The sequence below is a fragment of the Schistocerca nitens genome, chromosome 6 (assembly GCF_023898315.1).
Source record: "Schistocerca nitens isolate TAMUIC-IGC-003100 chromosome 6, iqSchNite1.1, whole genome shotgun sequence".
NCBI classification, from domain to species: Eukaryota; Metazoa; Arthropoda; class Insecta; order Orthoptera; family Acrididae; genus Schistocerca; species Schistocerca nitens.
The window spans coordinates 668,031,130-668,052,146 of record NC_064619.1 but is presented as its reverse complement, the minus strand read 5'-3'; positions in this window follow the sequence as shown (position 1 = coordinate 668,052,146).

Genomic DNA, 21,017 nt, shown 5'->3' with positions numbered 1-21,017 from the left:
AATGGCGTATCGCTTCTGGTGAACTAGCCAGAGTAAGCTTGTAGATGTGACTGTGGTAAAATGGGGAGCAAGTGGCAGGAGTAACTATGACTCTCTTAAGGTAGCCAAATGCCTCGTCAACAGGAGAATTCCAACGGCAAACTCGAGGAGCTCCCGGCAGGAGTACTGTGAAAGTCTTAAGGACAACAAATAATGGCGTATCGCTTCTGGTGAACTGGCCAGAGTAAGCTTGTAGATGCGACTGTGGTAAAACGAGGAGCAAGTGGCAGGAGTAACTATGACTCTCTTAGGGTTGCCAAATAACTCGTCAAAAGGCGAATTACATCGGCAAACCCGAGGAGCTCCCGGAAGGAGTACTGTGAAAGTCTTAAGATCAACAAATAATGGCGTATCGCTTCTGGTGAACTAGCCAGAGTAAGCTTGTAGATGTGACTGTGGTAAAATGGGGAGCAAGTGGCAGGAGTAACTATGACTCTCTTAGGGTTGCCAAATGACTCGTCAAAAGGCGAATTACATCGGCAAACCCGAGGAGCTCCCGGAAGGAGTACTGTGAAAGTCTTAAGGTCAACAAATAATGGCGTATCGCTCTGGTGAACTGGCCAGAGTAAGCTTGTAGATGCGACTGTGGTAAAACGAGGAGCAAGTGGCAGGAGTAACTATGACTCTCTTAAGGTAGCCAAATGCCTCGTCAACAGGCGAATTCCAACGGCAAACTCGAGGAGCTCCCGGAAGGAGTACTGTGAAAGCCTTAAGGTCAACAAATAATGGCGTATCGCTTCTGGTGAACTAGCCAGAGTAAGCTTGTAGATGTGACTGTGGTAAAATGGGGAGCAAGTGGCAGGAGTAACTATGACTCTCTTAGGGTTGAAAAATGACTCGTCAAAAGGCGAATTACATCGGCAAACCCTAGGAGCTCCCGGAAGGAGTACTGTGAAAGTCTTAAGGTCAACAAATAATGGCGTATCGCGCTGGTGAACTGGCCAGAGTAAGCTTGTAGATGCGACTGTGGTAAAACGAGGAGCAAGTGGCAGGAGTAACTATGACTCTGTTAAGGTAGCCAAATGCCTCGTCAACAGGCGAATTCCAACGGCACACTCGAGGAGCTCCCGGCAGGAGTACTGTGAAAGTCTTAAGGTCAACAAATAATGGCGTATCGCTTCTGGTGAACTGGCCAGAGTAAGCTTGTAGATGCGACTGTGGTAAAATGGGGAGCAAGTGGCAGGAGTAACTATGACTCTCTTAGGGTTGCCAAATAACTCGTCAAAAGGCGAATTACATCGGCAAACCCGAGGAGCTCCCGGAAGGAGTACTGTGAAAGTCTTAAGGTCAACAAATAATGGCGTATCGCTCTGGTGAACTGGCCAGAGTAAGCTTGTAGATGCGACTGTGGTAAAACGAGGAGCAAGTGGCAGGAGTAACTATGACTCTCTTAAGGTAGCCAAATGCCTCGTCAACAGGCGAATTCCAACGGCACACTCGAGGAGCTCCCGGCAGGAGTACTGTGAAAGTCTTAAGGTCAACAGATAATGGCGTATCGCTCTGGTGAACTGGCCAGAGTAAGCTTGTAGATGCGACTGTGGTAAAATGGGGAGCAAGTGGCAGGAGTAACTATGACTCTCTTAGGGTTGCCAAATAACTCGTCAAAAGGCGAATTACATCGGCAAACCCGAGGAGCTCCCGGAAGGAGTACTGTGAAAGTCTTAAGATCAACAAATAATGGCGTATCGCTTCTGGTGAACTAGCCAGAGTAAGCTTGTAGATGCGACTGTGGTAAAACGAGGAGCAAGTGGCAGGAGTAACTATGACTCTCTTAAGGTAGCCAAATGCCTCGTCAACAGGCGAATTCCAACGGCAAACTCGAGGAGCTCCCAGCAGGAGTACTGTGAAAGTCTTAAGGTCAACAAATAATGGCGTATCGCTTCTGGTGAACTAGCCAGAGTAAGCTTGTAGATGTGACTGTGGTAAAATGGGGAGCAAGTGGCAGGAGTAACTATGACTCTCTTAAGGTAGCCAAATGCCTCGTCAACAGGCGAATTCCAACGGCAAACTCGAGGAGCTCCCGGCAGGAGTACTGTGAAAGTCTTAAGGACAACAAATAATGGCGTATCGCTTCTGGTGAACTGGCCAGAGTAAGCTTGTAGATGCGACTGTGGTAAAACGAGGAGCAAGTGGCAGGAGTAACTATGACTCTCTTAGGGTTGCCAAATAACTCGTCAAAAGGCGAATTACATCGGCAAACCCGAGGAGCTCCCGGAAGGAGTACTGTGAAAGTCTTAAGATCAACAAATAATGGCGTATCGCTTCTGGTGAACTAGCCAGAGTAAGCTTGTAGATGTGACTGTGGTAAAATGGGGAGCAAGTGGCAGGAGTAACTATGACTCTCTTAGGGTTGCCAAATGACTCGTCAAAAGGCGAATTACATCGGCAAACCCGAGGAGCTCCCGGAAGGAGTACTGTGAAAGTCTTAAGGTCAACAAATAATGGCGTATCGCTCTGGTGAACTGGCCAGAGTAAGCTTGTAGATGCGACTGTGGTAAAACGAGGAGCAAGTGGCAGGAGTAACTATGACTCTCTTAAGGTAGCCAAATGCCTCGTCAACAGGCGAATTCCAACGGCAAACTCGAGGAGCTCCCGGCAGGAGTACTGTGAAAGTCTTAAGGTCAACAAATAATGGCGTATCGCTTCTGGTGAACTGGCCAGAGTAAGCTTGTAGATGCGACTGTGGTAAAATGGGGAGCAAGTGGCAGGAGTAACTATGACTCTCTTAGGGTTGCCAAATAACTCGTCAAAAGGCGAATTACATCGGCAAACCCGAGGAGCTCCCGGAAGGAGTACTGTGAAAGTCTTAAAATCAACAAATAATGGCGTATCGCTTCTGGTGAACTAGCCAGAGTAAGCTTGTAGATGCGACTGTGGTAAAACGAGGAGCAAGTGGCAGGAGTAACTATGACTCTCTTAAGGTCTCTACACCAGTACTTGTAATATATATGTGTTATTCAAGTTTTTTAATAAAGACGGCTAGCAATAGCCAAATGCCTCGTCAACAATCGAATTCCAACGGCAAACTCGAGGAGCTCCCGGAAGGAGTACTGTGAAAGCCTTAAGGTCAACAAATAATGGCGTATCGCTTCTGGTGAACTAGCCAGAGTAAGCTTGTAGATGTGACTGTGGTAAAATGGGGAGCAAGTGGCAGGAGTAACTATGATTCTCTTAGGGTTGCCAAATGACTCGTCAAAAGGCGAATTACATCGGCAAACCCTAGGAGCTCCCGGAAGGAGTACTGTGAAAGTCTTAAGGTCAACAAATAATGGCGTATCGCTCTGGTGAACTGGCCAGAGTAAGCTTGTAGATGCGACTGTGGTAAAACGAGGAGCAAGTGGCAGGAGTAACTATGACTCTCTTAAGGTAGCCAAATGCCTCGTCAACAGGCGAATTCCAACGGCAAACTCGAGGAGCTCCCGGCAGGAGTACTGTGAAAGTCTTAAGGTCAACAAATAATGGCGTATCGCTTCTGGTGAACTGGCCAGAGTAAGGTTGTAGATGCGACTGTGGTAAAATGGGGAGCAAGTGGCAGGAGTAACTATGACTCTCTTAGGGTTGCCAAATAACTCGTCAAAAGGCGAATTACATCGGCAAACCCGAGAAGCTCCCGGAAGGAGTACTGTGAAAGTCTTAAGATCAACAAATAATGGCGTATCGCTTCTGGTGAACTAGCCAGAGTAAGCTTGTAGATGCGACTGTGGTAAAACGAGGAGCAAGTGGCAGGAGTAACTATGACTCTCTTAAGGTCTCTACACCAGTACTTGTAATATATATGTGTTATTCAAGTTTTTGAATAAAGACGGCTAGCAATAGCCAAATGCCTCGTCAACAGGCGAATTCCAACGGCAAACTCGAGGAGCTCCCGGAAGGAGTACTGTGAAAGCCTTAAGGTCAACAAATAATGGCGTATCGCTTCTGGTGAACTAGCCAGAGTAAGCTTGTAGATGTGACTGTGGTAAAATGGGGAGCAAGTGGCAGGAGTAACTATGATTCTCTTAGGGTTGCCAAATGACTCGTCAAAAGGCGAATTACATCGGCAAACCCGAGGAGCTCCCGGAAGGAGTACTGTGAAAGTCTTAAGGTCAACAAATAATGGCGTATCGCTCTGGTGAACTGGCCAGAGTAAGCTTGTAGATGCGACTGTGGTAAAACGAGGAGCAAGTGGCACGAGTAACTATGACTCTCTTAAGGTAGCCAAATGCCTCGTCAACAGGCGAATTCCAACGGCAAACTCGAGGAGCTCCCGGCAGGAGTACTGTGAAAGTCTTAAGGTCAACAAATAATGGCGTATCGCTTCTGGTGAACTGGCCAGAGTAAGCTTGTAGATGCGACTGTGGTAAAATGGGGAGCAAGTGGCAGGAGTAACTATGACTCTCTTAGGGTTGCCAAATAACTCGTCAAAAGGCGAATTACATCGGCAAACCCGAGGAGCTCCCGGAAGGAGTACTGTGAAAGTCTTAAGATCAACAAATAATGGCGTATCGCTTCTGGTGAACTAGCCAGAGTAAGCTTGTAGATGCGACTGTGGTAAAACGAGGAGCAAGTGGCAGGAGTAACTATGACTCTCTTAAGGTAGCCAAATGCCTCGTCAACAGGCGAATTCCAACGGCAAACTCGAGGAGCTCCCAGCAGGAGTACTGTGAAAGTCTTAAGGTCAACAAATAATGGCGTATCGCTTCTGGTGAACTAGCCAGAGTAAGCTTGTAGATGTGACTGTGGTAAAATGGGGAGCAAGTGGCAGGAGTAACTATGACTCTCTTAAGGTAGCCAAATGCCTCGTCAACAGGCGAATTCCAACGGCAAACTCGAGGAGCTCCCGGCAGGAGTACTGTGAAAGTCTTAAGGACAACAAATAATGGCGTATCGCTTCTGGTGAACTGGCCAGAGTAAGCTTGTAGATGCGACTGTGGTAAAACGAGGAGCAAGTGGCAGGAGTAACTATGACTCTCTTAGGGTTGCCAAATAACTCGTCAAAAGGCGAATTCCAACGGCAAACTCGAGGAGCTCCCGGCAGGAGTACTGTGAAAGTCTTAAGGTCAACAAATAATGGCGTATCGCTTCTGGTGAACTGGCCAGAGTAAGCTTGTAGATGCGACTGTGGTAAAATGGGGAGCAAGTGGCAGGAGTAACTATGACTCTCTTAGGGTTGCCAAATAACTCGTCAAAAGGCGAATTACATCGGCAAACCCGAGGAGCTCCCGGAAGGAGTACTGTGAAAGTCTTAAAATCAACAAATAATGGCGTATCGCTTCTGGTGAACTAGCCAGAGTAAGCTTGTAGATGCGACTGTGGTAAAACGAGGAGCAAGTGGCAGGAGTAACTATGACTGTCTTAAGGTCTCTACACCAGTACTTGTAATATATATGTGTTATTCAAGTTTTTTAATAAAGACGGCTAGCAATAGCCAAATGCCTCGTCAACAATCGAATTCCAACGGCAAACTCGAGGAGCTCCCGGAAGGAGTACTGTGAAAGCCTTAAGGTCAACAAATAATGGCGTATCGCTTCTGGTGAACTAGCCAGAGTAAGCTTGTAGATGTGACTGTGGTAAAATGGGGAGCAAGTGGCAGGAGTAACTATGATTCTCTTAGGGTTGCCAAATGACTCGTCAAAAGGCGAATTACATCGGCAAACCCTAGGAGCTCCCGGAAGGAGTACTGTGAAAGTCTTAAGGTCAACAAATAATGGCGTATCGCTCTGGTGAACTGGCCAGAGTAAGCTTGTAGATGCGACTGTGGTAAAACGAGGAGCAAGTGGCAGGAGTAACTATGACTCTCTTAAGGTAGCCAAATGCCTCGTCAACAGGCGAATTCCAACGGCAAACTCGAGGAGCTCCCGGCAGGAGTACTGTGAAAGTCTTAAGGTCAACAAATAATGGCGTATCGCTTCTGGTGAACTGGCCAGAGTAAGGTTGTAGATGCGACTGTGGTAAAATGGGGAGCAAGTGGCAGGAGTAACTATGACTCTCTTAGGGTTGCCAAATAACTCGTCAAAAGGCGAATTACATCGGCAAACCCGAGAAGCTCCCGGAAGGAGTACTGTGAAAGTCTTAAGATCAACAAATAATGGCGTATCGCTTCTGGTGAACTAGCCAGAGTAAGCTTGTAGATGCGACTGTGGTAAAACGAGGAGCAAGTGGCAGGAGTAACTATGACTCTCTTAAGGTCTCTACACCAGTACTTGTAATATATATGTGTTATTCAAGTTTTTGAATAAAGACGGCTAGCAATAGCCAAATGCCTCGTCAACAGGCGAATTCCAACGGCAAACTCGAGGAGCTCCCGGAAGGAGTACTGTGAAAGCCTTAAGGTCAACAAATAATGGCGTATCGCTTCTGGTGAACTAGCCAGAGTAAGCTTGTAGATGTGACTGTGGTAAAATGGGGAGCAAGTGGCAGGAGTAACTATGATTCTCTTAGGGTTGCCAAATGACTCGTCAAAAGGCGAATTACATCGGCAAACCCGAGGAGCTCCCGGAAGGAGTACTGTGAAAGTCTTAAGGTCAACAAATAATGGCGTATCGCTCTGGTGAACTGGCCAGAGTAAGCTTGTAGATGCGACTGTGGTAAAACGAGGAGCAAGTGGCACGAGTAACTATGACTCTCTTAAGGTAGCCAAATGCCTCGTCAACAGGCGAATTCCAACGGCAAACTCGAGGAGCTCCCGGCAGGAGTACTGTGAAAGTCTTAAGGTCAACAAATAATGGCGTATCGCTTCTGGTGAACTGGCCAGAGTAAGCTTGTAGATGCGACTGTGGTAAAATGGGGAGCAAGTGGCAGGAGTAACTATGACTCTCTTAGGGTTGCCAAATAACTCGTCAAAAGGCGAATTACATCGGCAAACCCGAGGAGCTCCCGGAAGGAGTACTGTGAAAGTCTTAAGATCAACAAATAATGGCGTATCGCTTCTGGTGAACTAGCCAGAGTAAGCTTGTAGATGCGACTGTGGTAAAACGAGGAGCAAGTGGCAGGAGTAACTATGACTCTCTTAAGGTAGCCAAATGCCTCGTCAACAGGCGAATTCCAACGGCAAACTCGAGGAGCTCCCAGCAGGAGTACTGTGAAAGTCTTAAGGTCAACAAATAATGGCGTATCGCTTCTGGTGAACTAGCCAGAGTAAGCTTGTAGATGTGACTGCGGTAAAATGGGGAGCAAGTGGCAGGAGTAACTATGACTCTCTTAAGGTAGCCAAATGCCTCGTCAACAGGAGAATTCCAACGGCAAACTCGAGGAGCTCCCGGCAGGAGTACTGTGAAAGTCTTAAGGACAACAAATAATGGCGTATCGCTTCTGGTGAACTGGCCAGAGTAAGCTTGTAGATGCGACTGTGGTAAAACGAGGAGCAAGTGGCAGGAGTAACTATGACTCTCTTAAGGTAGCCAAATGCCTCGTCAACAGGCGAATTCCAACGGCAAACTCGAGGAGCTCCCAGCAGGAGTACTGTGAAAGTCTTAAGGTCAACAAATAATGGCGTATCGCTTCTGGTGAACTAGCCAGAGTAAGCTTGTAGATGTGACTGTGGTAAAATGGGGAGCAAGTGGCAGGAGTAACTATGACTCTCTTAAGGTAGCCAAATGCCTCGTCAACAGGAGAATTCCAACGGCAAACCCGAGGAGCTCCCGGAAGGAGTACTGTGAAAGTCTTAAGATCAACAAATAATGGCGTATCGCTCTGGTGAACTAGCCAGAGTAAGCTTGTAGATGCGACTGTGGTAAAACGAGGAGCAAGTGGCAGGAGTAACTATGACTCTCTTAAGGTAGCCAAATGCCTCGTCAACAGGCGAATTCCAACGGCAAACTCGAGGAGCTCCCGGAAGGAGTACTGTGAAAGCCTTAAGGTCAACAAATAATGGCGTATCGCTTCTGGTGAACTAGCCAGAGTAAGCTTGTAGATGTGACTGTGGTAAAATGGGGAGCAAGTGGCAGGAGTAACTATGACTCTCTTAGGGTTGCCAAATGACTCGTCAAAAGGCGAATTACATCGGCAAACCCGAGGAGCTCCCGGAAGGAGTACTGTGAAAGTCTTAAGGTCAACAAATAATGGCGTATCGCTCTGGTGAACTGGCCAGAGTAAGCTTGTAGATGCGACTGTGGTAAAACGAGGAGCAAGTGGCAGGAGTAACTATGACTCTCTTAAGGTAGTCAAATGCCTCGTCAACAGGCGAATTCCAACGGCACACTCGAGGAGCTCCCGGCAGGAGTACTGTGAAAGTCTTAAGGTCAACAAATAATGGCGTATCGCTTCTGGTGAACTGGCCAGAGTAAGCTTGTAGATGCGACTGTGGTAAAATGGGGAGCAAGTGGCAGGAGTAACTATGACTCTCTTAGGGTTGCCAAATAACTCGTCAAAAGGCGAATTACATCGGCAAACCCGTGGAGCTCCCGGAAGGAGTACTGTGAAAGTCTTAAGATCAACAAATAATGGCGTATCGCTTCTGGTGAACTAGCCAGAGTAAGCTTGTAGATGCGACTGTGGTAAAACGAGGAGCAAGTGGCAGGAGTAACTATGACTCTCTTAAGGTAGCCAAATGCCTCGTCAACAGGCGAATTCCAACGGCAAACTCGAGGAGCTCCCAGCAGGAGTACTGTGAAAGTCTTAAGGTCAACAAATAATGGCGTATCGCTTCTGGTGAACTAGCCAGAGTAAGCTTGTAGATGTGACTGTGGTAAAATGGGGAGCAAGTGGCAGGAGTAACTATGACTCTCTTAGGGTTGCCAAATGACTCGTCAAAAGGCGAATTACATCGGCAAACCCGAGGAGCTCCCGGAAGGAGTACTGTGAAAGTCTTAAGGTCAACAAATAATGGCGTATCGCTCTGGTGAACTGGCCAGAGTAAGCTTGTAGATGCGACTGTGGTAAAACGAGGAGCAAGTGGCAGGAGTAACTATGACTCTCTTAAGGAGCCAAATGCCTCGTCAACAGGCGAATTCCAACGGCACACTCGAGGAGCTCCCGGCAGGAGTACTGTGAAAGTCTTAAGGTCAACAAATAATGGCGTATCGCTTCTGGTGAACTGGCCAGAGTAAGCTTGTAGATGCGACTGTGGTAAAATGGGGAGCAAGTGGCAGGAGTAACTATGACTCTCTTAGGGGTGCCAAATAACTCGTCAAAAGGCGAATTACATCGGCAAACCCGAGGAGCTCCCGGAAGGAGTACTGTGAAAGTCTTAAGATCAACAAATAATGGCGTATCGCTTCTGGTGAACTAGCCAGAGTAAGCTTGTAGATGCGACTGTGGTAAAACGAGGAGCAAGTGGCAGGAGTAACTATGACTCTCTTAAGGTAGCCAAATGCCTCGTCAACAGGCGAATTCCAACGGCAAACTCGAGGAGCTCCCAGCAGGAGTACTGTGAAAGTCTTAAGGTCAACAAATAATGGCGTATCGCTTCTGGTGAACTAGCCAGAGTAAGCTTGTAGATGTGACTGTGGTAAAATGGGGAGCAAGTGGCAGGAGTAACTATGACTCTCTTAAGGTAGCCAAATGCCTCGTCAACAGGAGAATTCCAACGGCAAACTCGAGGAGCTCCCGGCAGGAGTACTGTGAAAGTCTTAAGGACAACAAATAATGGCGTATCGCTTCTGGTGAACTGGCCAGAGTAAGCTTGTAGATGCGACTGTGGTAAAACGAGGAGCAAGTGGCAGGAGTAACTATGACTCTCTTAGGGTTGCCAAATAACTCGTCAAAAGGCGAATTACATCGGCAAACCCGAGGAGCTCCCGGAAGGAGTACTGTGAAAGTCTTAAGATCAACAAATAATGGCGTATCGCTTCTGGTGAACTAGCCAGAGTAAGCTTGTAGATGTGACTGTGGTAAAATGGGGAGCAAGTGGCAGGAGTAACTATGACTCTCTTAGGGTTGCCAAATGACTCGTCAAAAGGCGAATTACATCGGCAAACCCGAGGAGCTCCCGGAAGGAGTACTGTGAAAGTCTTAAGGTCAACAAATAATGGCGTATCGCTCTGGTGAACTGGCCAGAGTAAGCTTGTAGATGCGACTGTGGTAAAACGAGGAGCAAGTGGCAGGAGTAACTATGACTCTCTTAAGGTAGCCAAATGCCTCGTCAACAGGCGAATTCCAACGGCAAACTCGAGGAGCTCCCGGAAGGAGTACTGTGAAAGCCTTAAGGTCAACAAATAATGGCGTATCGCTTCTGGTGAACTAGCCAGAGTAAGCTTGTAGATGTGACTGTGGTAAAATGGGGAGCAAGTGGCAGGAGTAACTATGACTCTCTTAGGGTTGAAAAATGACTCGTCAAAAGGCGAATTACATCGGCAAACCCTAGGAGCTCCCGGAAGGAGTACTGTGAAAGTCTTAAGGTCAACAAATAATGGCGTATCGCGCTGGTGAACTGGCCAGAGTAAGCTTGTAGATGCGACTGTGGTAAAACGAGGAGCAAGTGGCAGGAGTAACTATGACTCTCTTAAGGTAGCCAAATGCCTCGTCAACAGGCGAATTCCAACGGCACACTCGAGGAGCTCCCGGCAGGAGTACTGTGAAAGTCTTAAGGTCAACAAATAATGGCGTATCGCTTCTGGTGAACTGGCCAGAGTAAGCTTGTAGATGCGACTGTGGTAAAATGGGGAGCAAGTGGCAGGAGTAACTATGACTCTCTTAGGGTTGCCAAATAACTCGTCAAAAGGCGAATTACATCGGCAAACCCGAGGAGCTCCCGGAAGGAGTACTGTGAAAGTCTTAAGGTCAACAAATAATGGCGTATCGCTCTGGTGAACTGGCCAGAGTAAGCTTGTAGATGCGACTGTGGTAAAACGAGGAGCAAGTGGCAGGAGTAACTATGACTCTCTTAAGGTAGCCAAATGCCTCGTCAACAGGCGAATTCCAACGGCACACTCGAGGAGCTCCCGGCAGGAGTACTGTGAAAGTCTTAAGGTCAACAGATAATGGCGTATCGCTCTGGTGAACTGGCCAGAGTAAGCTTGTAGATGCGACTGTGGTAAAATGGGGAGCAAGTGGCAGGAGTAACTATGACTCTCTTAGGGTTGCCAAATAACTCGTCAAAAGGCGAATTACATCGGCAAACCCGAGGAGCTCCCGGAAGGAGTACTGTGAAAGTCTTAAGATCAACAAATAATGGCGTATCGCTTCTGGTGAACTAGCCAGAGTAAGCTTGTAGATGCGACTGTGGTAAAACGAGGAGCAAGTGGCAGGAGTAACTATGACTCTCTTAAGGTAGCCAAATGCCTCGTCAACAGGCGAATTCCAACGGCAAACTCGAGGAGCTCCCAGCAGGAGTACTGTGAAAGTCTTAAGGTCAACAAATAATGGCGTATCGCTTCTGGTGAACTAGCCAGAGTAAGCTTGTAGATGTGACTGTGGTAAAATGGGGAGCAAGTGGCAGGAGTAACTATGACTCTCTTAAGGTAGCCAAATGCCTCGTCAACAGGCGAATTCCAACGGCAAACTCGAGGAGCTCCCGGCAGGAGTACTGTGAAAGTCTTAAGGACAACAAATAATGGCGTATCGCTTCTGGTGAACTGGCCAGAGTAAGCTTGTAGATGCGACTGTGGTAAAACGAGGAGCAAGTGGCAGGAGTAACTATGACTCTCTTAGGGTTGCCAAATAACTCGTCAAAAGGCGAATTACATCGGCAAACCCGAGGAGCTCCCGGAAGGAGTACTGTGAAAGTCTTAAGATCAACAAATAATGGCGTATCGCTTCTGGTGAACTAGCCAGAGTAAGCTTGTAGATGTGACTGTGGTAAAATGGGGAGCAAGTGGCAGGAGTAACTATGACTCTCTTAGGGTTGCCAAATGACTCGTCAAAAGGCGAATTACATCGGCAAACCCGAGGAGCTCCCGGAAGGAGTACTGTGAAAGTCTTAAGGTCAACAAATAATGGCGTATCGCTCTGGTGAACTGGCCAGAGTAAGCTTGTAGATGCGACTGTGGTAAAACGAGGAGCAAGTGGCAGGAGTAACTATGACTCTCTTAAGGTAGCCAAATGCCTCGTCAACAGGCGAATTCCAACGGCAAACTCGAGGAGCTCCCGGCAGGAGTACTGTGAAAGTCTTAAGGTCAACAAATAATGGCGTATCGCTTCTGGTGAACTGGCCAGAGTAAGCTTGTAGATGCGACTGTGGTAAAATGGGGAGCAAGTGGCAGGAGTAACTATGACTCTCTTAGGGTTGCCAAATAACTCGTCAAAAGGCGAATTACATCGGCAAACCCGAGGAGCTCCCGGAAGGAGTACTGTGAAAGTCTTAAAATCAACAAATAATGGCGTATCGCTTCTGGTGAACTAGCCAGAGTAAGCTTGTAGATGCGACAGTGGTAAAACGAGGAGCAAGTGGCAGGAGTAACTATGACTCTCTTAAGGTCTCTACACCAGTACTTGTAATATATATGTGTTATTCAAGTTTTTTAATAAAGACGGCTAGCAATAGCCAAATGCCTCGTCAACAATCGAATTCCAACGGCAAACTCGAGGAGCTCCCGGAAGGAGTACTGTGAAAGCCTTAAGGTCAACAAATAATGGCGTATCGCTTCTGGTGAACTAGCCAGAGTAAGCTTGTAGATGTGACTGTGGTAAAATGGGGAGCAAGTGGCAGGAGTAACTATGATTCTCTTAGGGTTGCCAAATGACTCGTCAAAAGGCGAATTACATCGGCAAACCCTAGGAGCTCCCGGAAGGAGTACTGTGAAAGTCTTAAGGTCAACAAATAATGGCGTATCGCTCTGGTGAACTGGCCAGAGTAAGCTTGTAGATGCGACTGTGGTAAAACGAGGAGCAAGTGGCAGGAGTAACTATGACTCTCTTAAGGTAGCCAAATGCCTCGTCAACAGGCGAATTCCAACGGCAAACTCGAGGAGCTCCCGGCAGGAGTACTGTGAAAGTCTTAAGGTCAACAAATAATGGCGTATCGCTTCTGGTGAACTGGCCAGAGTAAGGTTGTAGATGCGACTGTGGTAAAATGGGGAGCAAGTGGCAGGAGTAACTATGACTCTCTTAGGGTTGCCAAATAACTCGTCAAAAGGCGAATTACATCGGCAAACCCGAGAAGCTCCCGGAAGGAGTACTGTGAAAGTCTTAAGATCAACAAATAATGGCGTATCGCTTCTGGTGAACTAGCCAGAGTAAGCTTGTAGATGCGACTGTGGTAAAACGAGGAGCAAGTGGCAGGAGTAACTATGACTCTCTTAAGGTCTCTACACCAGTACTTGTAATATATATGTGTTATTCAAGTTTTTGAATAAAGACGGCTAGCAATAGCCAAATGCCTCGTCAACAGGCGAATTCCAACGGCAAACTCGAGGAGCTCCCGGAAGGAGTACTGTGAAAGCCTTAAGGTCAACAAATAATGGCGTATCGCTTCTGGTGAACTAGCCAGAGTAAGCTTGTAGATGTGACTGTGGTAAAATGGGGAGCAAGTGGCAGGAGTAACTATGATTCTCTTAGGGTTGCCAAATGACTCGTCAAAAGGCGAATTACATCGGCAAACCCGAGGAGCTCCCGGAAGGAGTACTGTGAAAGTCTTAAGGTCAACAAATAATGGCGTATCGCTCTGGTGAACTGGCCAGAGTAAGCTTGTAGATGCGACTGTGGTAAAACGAGGAGCAAGTGGCACGAGTAACTATGACTCTCTTAAGGTAGCCAAATGCCTCGTCAACAGGCGAATTCCAACGGCAAACTCGAGGAGCTCCCGGCAGGAGTACTGTGAAAGTCTTAAGGTCAACAAATAATGGCGTATCGCTTCTGGTGAACTGGCCAGAGTAAGCTTGTAGATGCGACTGTGGTAAAATGGGGAGCAAGTGGCAGGAGTAACTATGACTCTCTTAGGGTTGCCAAATAACTCGTCAAAAGGCGAATTACATCGGCAAACCCGAGGAGCTCCCGGAAGGAGTACTGTGAAAGTCTTAAGATCAACAAATAATGGCGTATCGCTTCTGGTGAACTAGCCAGAGTAAGCTTGTAGATGTGACTGTGGTAAAATGGGGAGCAAGTGGCAGGAGTAACTATGACTCTCTTAAGGTAGCCAAATGCCTCGTCAACAGGCGAATTCCAACGGCACACTCGAGGAGCTCCCGGCAGGAGTACTGTGAAAGTCTTAAGGTCAACAGATAATGGCGTATCGCTCTGGTGAACTGGCCAGAGTAAGCTTGTAGATGCGACTGTGGTAAAATGGGGAGCAAGTGGCAGGAGTAACTATGACTCTCTTAGGGTTGCCAAATAACTCGTCAAAAGGCGAATTACATCGGCAAACCCGAGGAGCTCCCGGAAGGAGTACTGTGAAAGTCTTAAGATCAACAAATAATGGCGTATCGCTTCTGGTGAACTAGCCAGAGTAAGCTTGTAGATGCGACTGTGGTAAAACGAGGAGCAAGTGGCAGGAGTAACTATGACTCTCTTAAGGTAGCCAAATGCCTCGTCAACAGGCGAATTCCAACGGCAAACTCGAGGAGCTCCCAGCAGGAGTACTGTGAAAGTCTTAAGGTCAACAAATAATGGCGTATCGCTTCTGGTGAACTAGCCAGAGTAAGCTTGTAGATGTGACTGTGGTAAAATGGGGAGCAAGTGGCAGGAGTAACTATGACTCTCTTAAGGTAGCCAAATGCCTCGTCAACAGGCGAATTCCAACGGCAAACTCGAGGAGCTCCCGGCAGGAGTACTGTGAAAGTCTTAAGGACAACAAATAATGGCGTATCGCTTCTGGTGAACTGGCCAGAGTAAGCTTGTAGATGCGACTGTGGTAAAACGAGGAGCAAGTGGCAGGAGTAACTATGACTCTCTTAGGGTTGCCAAATAACTCGTCAAAAGGCGAATTACATCGGCAAACCCGAGGAGCTCCCGGAAGGAGTACTGTGAAAGTCTTAAGATCAACAAATAATGGCGTATCGCTTCTGGTGAACTAGCCAGAGTAAGCTTGTAGATGTGACTGTGGTAAAATGGGGAGCAAGTGGCAGGAGTAACTATGACTCTCTTAGGGTTGCCAAATGACTCGTCAAAAGGCGAATTACATCGGCAAACCCGAGGAGCTCCCGGAAGGAGTACTGTGAAAGTCTTAAGGTCAACAAATAATGGCGTATCGCTCTGGTGAACTGGCCAGAGTAAGCTTGTAGATGCGACTGTGGTAAAACGAGGAGCAAGTGGCAGGAGTAACTATGACTCTCTTAAGGTAGCCAAATGCCTCGTCAACAGGCGAATTCCAACGGCAAACTCGAGGAGCTCCCGGCAGGAGTACTGTGAAAGTCTTAAGGTCAACAAATAATGGCGTATCGCTTCTGGTGAACTGGCCAGAGTAAGCTTGTAGATGCGACTGTGGTAAAATGGGGAGCAAGTGGCAGGAGTAACTATGACTCTCTTAGGGTTGCCAAATAACTCGTCAAAAGGCGAATTACATCGGCAAACCCGAGGAGCTCCCGGAAGGAGTACTGTGAAAGTCTTAAAATCAACAAATAATGGCGTATCGCTTCTGGTGAACTAGCCAGAGTAAGCTTGTAGATGCGACTGTGGTAAAACGAGGAGCAAGTGGCAGGAGTAACTATGACTCTCTTAAGGTCTCTACACCAGTACTTGTAATATATATGTGTTATTCAAGTTTTTTAATAAAGACGGCTAGCAATAGCCAAATGCCTCGTCAACAATCGAATTCCAACGGCAAACTCGAGGAGCTCCCGGAAGGAGTACTGTGAAAGCCTTAAGGTCAACAAATAATGGCGTATCGCTTCTGGTGAACTAGCCAGAGTAAGCTTGTAGATGTGACTGTGGTAAAATGGGGAGCAAGTGGCAGGAGTAACTATGATTCTCTTAGGGTTGCCAAATGACTCGTCAAAAGGCGAATTACATCGGCAAACCCTAGGAGCTCCCGGAAGGAGTACTGTGAAAGTCTTAAGGTCAACAAATAATGGCGTATCGCTCTGGTGAACTGGCCAGAGTAAGCTTGTAGATGCGACTGTGGTAAAACGAGGAGCAAGTGGCAGGAGTAACTATGACTCTCTTAAGGTAGCCAAATGCCTCGTCAACAGGCGAATTCCAACGGCAAACTCGAGGAGCTCCCGGCAGGAGTACTGTGAAAGTCTTAAGGTCAACAAATAATGGCGTATCGCTTCTGGTGAACTGGCCAGAGTAAGGTTGTAGATGCGACTGTGGTAAAATGGGGAGCAAGTGGCAGGAGTAACTATGACTCTCTTAGGGTTGCCAAATAACTCGTCATAAGGCGAATTACATCGGCAAACCCGAGAAGCTCCCGGAAGGAGTACTGTGAAAGTCTTAAGATCAACAAATAATGGCGTATCGCTTCTGGTGAACTAGCCAGAGTAAGCTTGTAGATGCGACTGTGGTAAAACGAGGAGCAAGTGGCAGGAGTAACTATGACTCTCTTAAGGTCTCTACACCAGTACTTGTAATATATATGTGTTATTCAAGTTTTTGAATAAAGACGGCTAGCAATAGCCAAATGCCTCGTCAACAGGCGAATTCCAACGGCAAACTCGAGGAGCTCCCGGAAGGAGTACTGTGAAAGCCTTAAGGTCAACAAATAATGGCGTATCGCTTCTGGTGAACTAGCCAGAGTAAGCTTGTAGATGTGACTGTGGTAAAATGGGGAGCAAGTGGCAGGAGTAACTATGATTCTCTTAGGGTTGCCAAATGACTCGTCAAAAGGCGAATTACATCGGCAAACCCGAGGAGCTCCCGGAAGGAGTACTGTGAAAGTCTTAAGGTCAACAAATAATGGCGTATCGCTCTGGTGAACTGGCCAGAGTAAGCTTGTAGATGCGACTGTGGTAAAACGAGGAGCAAGTGGCACGAGTAACTATGACTCTCTTAAGGTAGCCAAATGCCTCGTCAACAGGCGAATTCCAACGGCAAACTCGAGGAGCTCCCGGCAGGAGTACTGTGAAAGTCTTAAGGTCAACAAATAATGGCGTATCGCTTCTGGTGAACTGGCCAGAGTAAGCTTGTAGATGCGACTGTGGTAAAATGGGGAGCAAGTGGCAGGAGTAACTATGACTCTCTTAGGGTTGCCAAATAACTCGTCAAAAGGCGAATTACATCGGCAAACCCGAGGAGCTCCCGGAAGGAGTACTGTGAAAGTCTTAAGATCAACAAATAATGGCGTATCGCTTCTGGTGAACTAGCCAGAGTAAGCTTGTAGATGCGACTGTGGTAAAACGAGGAGCAAGTGGCAGGAGTAACTATGACTCTCTTAAGGTAGCCAAATGCCTCGTCAACAGGCGAATTCCAACGGCAAACTCGAGGAGCTCCCAGCAGGAGTACTGTGAAAGTCTTAAGGTCAACAAATAATGGCGTATCGCTTCTGGTGAACTAGCCAGAGTAAGCTTGTAGATGTGACTGCGGTAAAATGGGGAGCAAGTGGCAGGAGTAACTATGACTCTCTTAAGGTAGCCAAATGCCTCGTCAACAGGAGAATTCCAACGGCAAACTCGAGGAGCTCCCGGCAGGAGTACTGTGAAAGTCTTAAGGACAACAAATAATGGCGTATCGCTTCTGGTGAACTGGCCAGAGTAAGCTTGTAGATGCGACTGTGGTAAAACGAGGAGCAAGTGGCAGGAGTAACTATGACTCTCTTAAGGTAGCCAAATGCCTCGTCAACAGGCGAATTCCAACGGCAAACTCGAGGAGCTCCCAGCAGGAGTACTGTGAAAGTCTTAAGGTCAACAAATAATGGCGTATCGCTTCTGGTGAACTAGCCAGAGTAAGCTTGTAGATGTGACTGTGGTAAAATGGGGAGCAAGTGGCAGGAGTAACTATGACTCTCTTAAGGTAGCCAAATGCCTCGTCAACAGGAGAATTCCAACGGCAAACCCGAGGAGCTCCCGGAAGGTGTACTGTGAAAGTCTTAAGGTCAACAAATAATGGCGTATCGCTCTGGTGAACTGGCCAGAGTAAGCTTGTAGATGCGACTGTGGTAAAACGAGGAGCAAGTGGCAGGAGTAACTATGACTCTCATAAGGTAGCCAAATGCCTCGTCAACAGGCGAATTCCAACGGCAAACTCGAGGAGCTCCCGGCAGGAGTACTGTGAAAGTCTTAAGGTCAACAAATAATGGCGTATCGCTTCTGGTGAACTAGCCAGAGTAAGCTTGTAGATGCGACTGTGGTAAAACGAGGAGCAAGTGGCAGGAGTAACTATGACTCTCTTAAGGTAGCCAAATGCCTCGTCAACAGGCGAATTCCAACGGCAAACTCGAGGAGCTCCCAGCAGGAGTACTGTGAAAGTCTTAAGGTCAACAAATAATGGCGTATCGCTTCTGGTGAACTAGCCAGAGTAAGCTTGTAGATGTGACTGCGGTAAAATGGGGAGCAAGTGGCAGGAGTAACTATGACTCTCTTAAGGTAGCCAAATGCCTCGTCAACAGGAGAATTCCAACGGCAAACTCGAGGAGCTCCCGGCAGGAGTACTGTGAAAGTCTTAAGGACAACAAATAATGGCGTATCGCTTCTTGTGAACTGGCCAGAGTAAGCTTGTAGATGCGACTGTGGTAAAACGAGGAGCAAGTGGCAGGAGTAACTATGACTCTCTTAAGGTAGCCAAATGCCTCGTCAACAGGCGAATTCCAACGGCAAACTCGAGGAGCTCCCAGCAGGAGTACTGTGAAAGTCTTAAGGTCAACAAATAATGGCGTATCGCTTCTGGTGAACTAGCCAGAGTAAGCTTGTAGATGTGACTGTGGTAAAATGGGGAGCAAGTGGCAGGAGTAACTATGACTCTCTTAAGGTAGCCAAATGCCTCGTCAACAGGAGAATTCCAACGGCAAACCCGAGGAGCTCCCGGAAGGAGTACTGTGAAAGTCTTAAGGTCAACAAATAATGGCGTATCGCTCTGGTGAACTAGCCAGAGTAAGCTTGTAGATGCGACTGTGGTAAAACGAGGAGCAAGTGGCAGGAGTAACTATGACTCTCTTAAGGTAGCCAAATGCCTCGTCAACAGGCGAATTCCAACGGCAAACTCGAGGAGCTCCCGGAAGGAGTACTGTGAAAGCCTTAAGGTCAACAAATAATGGCGTATCGCTTCTGGTGAACTAGCCAGAGTAAGCTTGTAGATGTGACTGTGGTAAAATGGGGAGCAAGTGGCAGGAGTAACTATGACTCTCTTAGGGTTGCCAAATGACTCGTCAAAAGGCGAATTACATCGGCAAACCCGAGGAGCTCCCGGAAGGAGTACTGTGAAAGTCTTAAGGTCAACAAATAATGGCGTATCGCTCTGGTGAACTGGCCAGAGTAAGCTTGTAGATGCGACTGTGGTAAAACGAGGAGCAAGTGGCAGGAGTAACTATGACTCTCTTAAGGTAGCCAAATGCCTCGTCAACAGGCGAATTCCAACGGCACACTCGAGGAGCTCCCGGCAGGAGTACTGTGAAAGTCTTAAGGTCAACAAATAATGGCATATCGCTTCTGGTGAACTGGCCAGAGTAAGCTTGTAGATGCGACTGTGGTAAAATGGGGAGCAAGTGGCAGGAGTAACTATGACTCTCTTAGGGTTGCCAAATAACTCGTCAAAAGGCGAATTACATCGGCAAACCCGAGGAGCTCCCGGAAGGAGTACTGTGAAAGTCTTAAGATCAACAAATAATGGCGTATCGCTTCTGGTGAACTAGCCAGAGTAAGCTTGTAGATGCGACTGTGGTAAAACGAGGAGCAAGTGGCAGGAGTAACTATGACTCTCTTAAGGTAGCCAAATGCCTCGTCAACAGGCGAATTCCAACGGCAAACTCGAGGAGCTCCCAGCAGGAGTACTGTGAAAGTCTTAAGGTCAACAAATAATGGCGTATCGCTTCTGGTGAACTAGCCAGAGTAAGCTTGTAGATGTGAATGTGGTAAAATGGGGAGCAAGTGGCAGGAGTAACTATGACTCTCTTAGGGTTGCCAAATGACTCGTCAAAAGGCGAATTACATCGGCAAACCCGAGGAGCTCCCGGAAGGAGTACTGTGAAAGTCTTAAGGTCAACAAATAATGGCGTATCGCTCTGGTGAACTGGCCAGAGTAAGCTTGTAGATGCGACTGTGGTAAAACGAGGAGCAAGTGGCAGGAGTAACTATGACTCTCTTAAGGTAGCCAAATGCCTCGTCAACAGGCGAATTCCAACGGCAAACTCGAGGAGCTCCCAGCAGGAGTACTGTGAAAGTCTTAAGGTCAACAAATAATGGCGTATCGCTTCTGGTGAACTAGCCAGAGTAAGCTTGTAGATGTGAATGTGGTAAAATGGGGAGCAAGTGGCAGGAGTAACTATGACTCTCTTAGGGTTGCCAAATGACTCGTCAAAAGGCGAATTACATCGGCAAACCCGAGGAGCTCCCGGAAGGAGTACTGTGAAAGTCTTAAGGTCAACAAATAATGGCGTATCGCTCTGGTGAACTGGCCAGAGTAAGCTTGTAGATGCGACTGTGGTAAAACGAGGAGCAAGTGGCAGGAGTAACTATGACTCTCTTAGGGTTGCCAAATGCCTCGTCAACAGGCGAATTCCAACGGCAAACTCGAGGAGCTCCCAGCAGGAGTACTGTGAAAGTCTTAAGGTCAACAAATAATGGCGTATCGCTTCTGGTGAACTAGCCAGAGTAAGCTTGTAGATGTGACTGCGGTAAAATGGGGAGCAAGTGGCAGGAGTAACTATGACTCTCTTAAGGTAGCCAAATGCCTCGTCAACAGGAGAATTCCAACGGCAAACTCGAGGAGCTCCCGGCAGGAGTACTGTGAAAGTCTTAAGGTCAACAAATAATGGCATATCGCTTCTGGTGAACTGGCCAGAGTAAGCTTGTAGATGCGACTGTGGTAAAATGGGGAGCAAGTGGCTGGAGTAACTATGACTCTCTTAGGGTTGCCAAATAACTCGTCAAAAGGCGAATTACATCGGCAAACCCGAGGAGCTCCCGGAAGGAGTACTGTGAAAGTCTTAAGATCAACAAATAATGGCGTATCGCTTCTGGTGAACTAGCCAGAGTAAGCTTGTAGATGCGACTGTGGTAAAACGAGGAGCAAGTGGCAGGAGTAACTATGACTCTCTT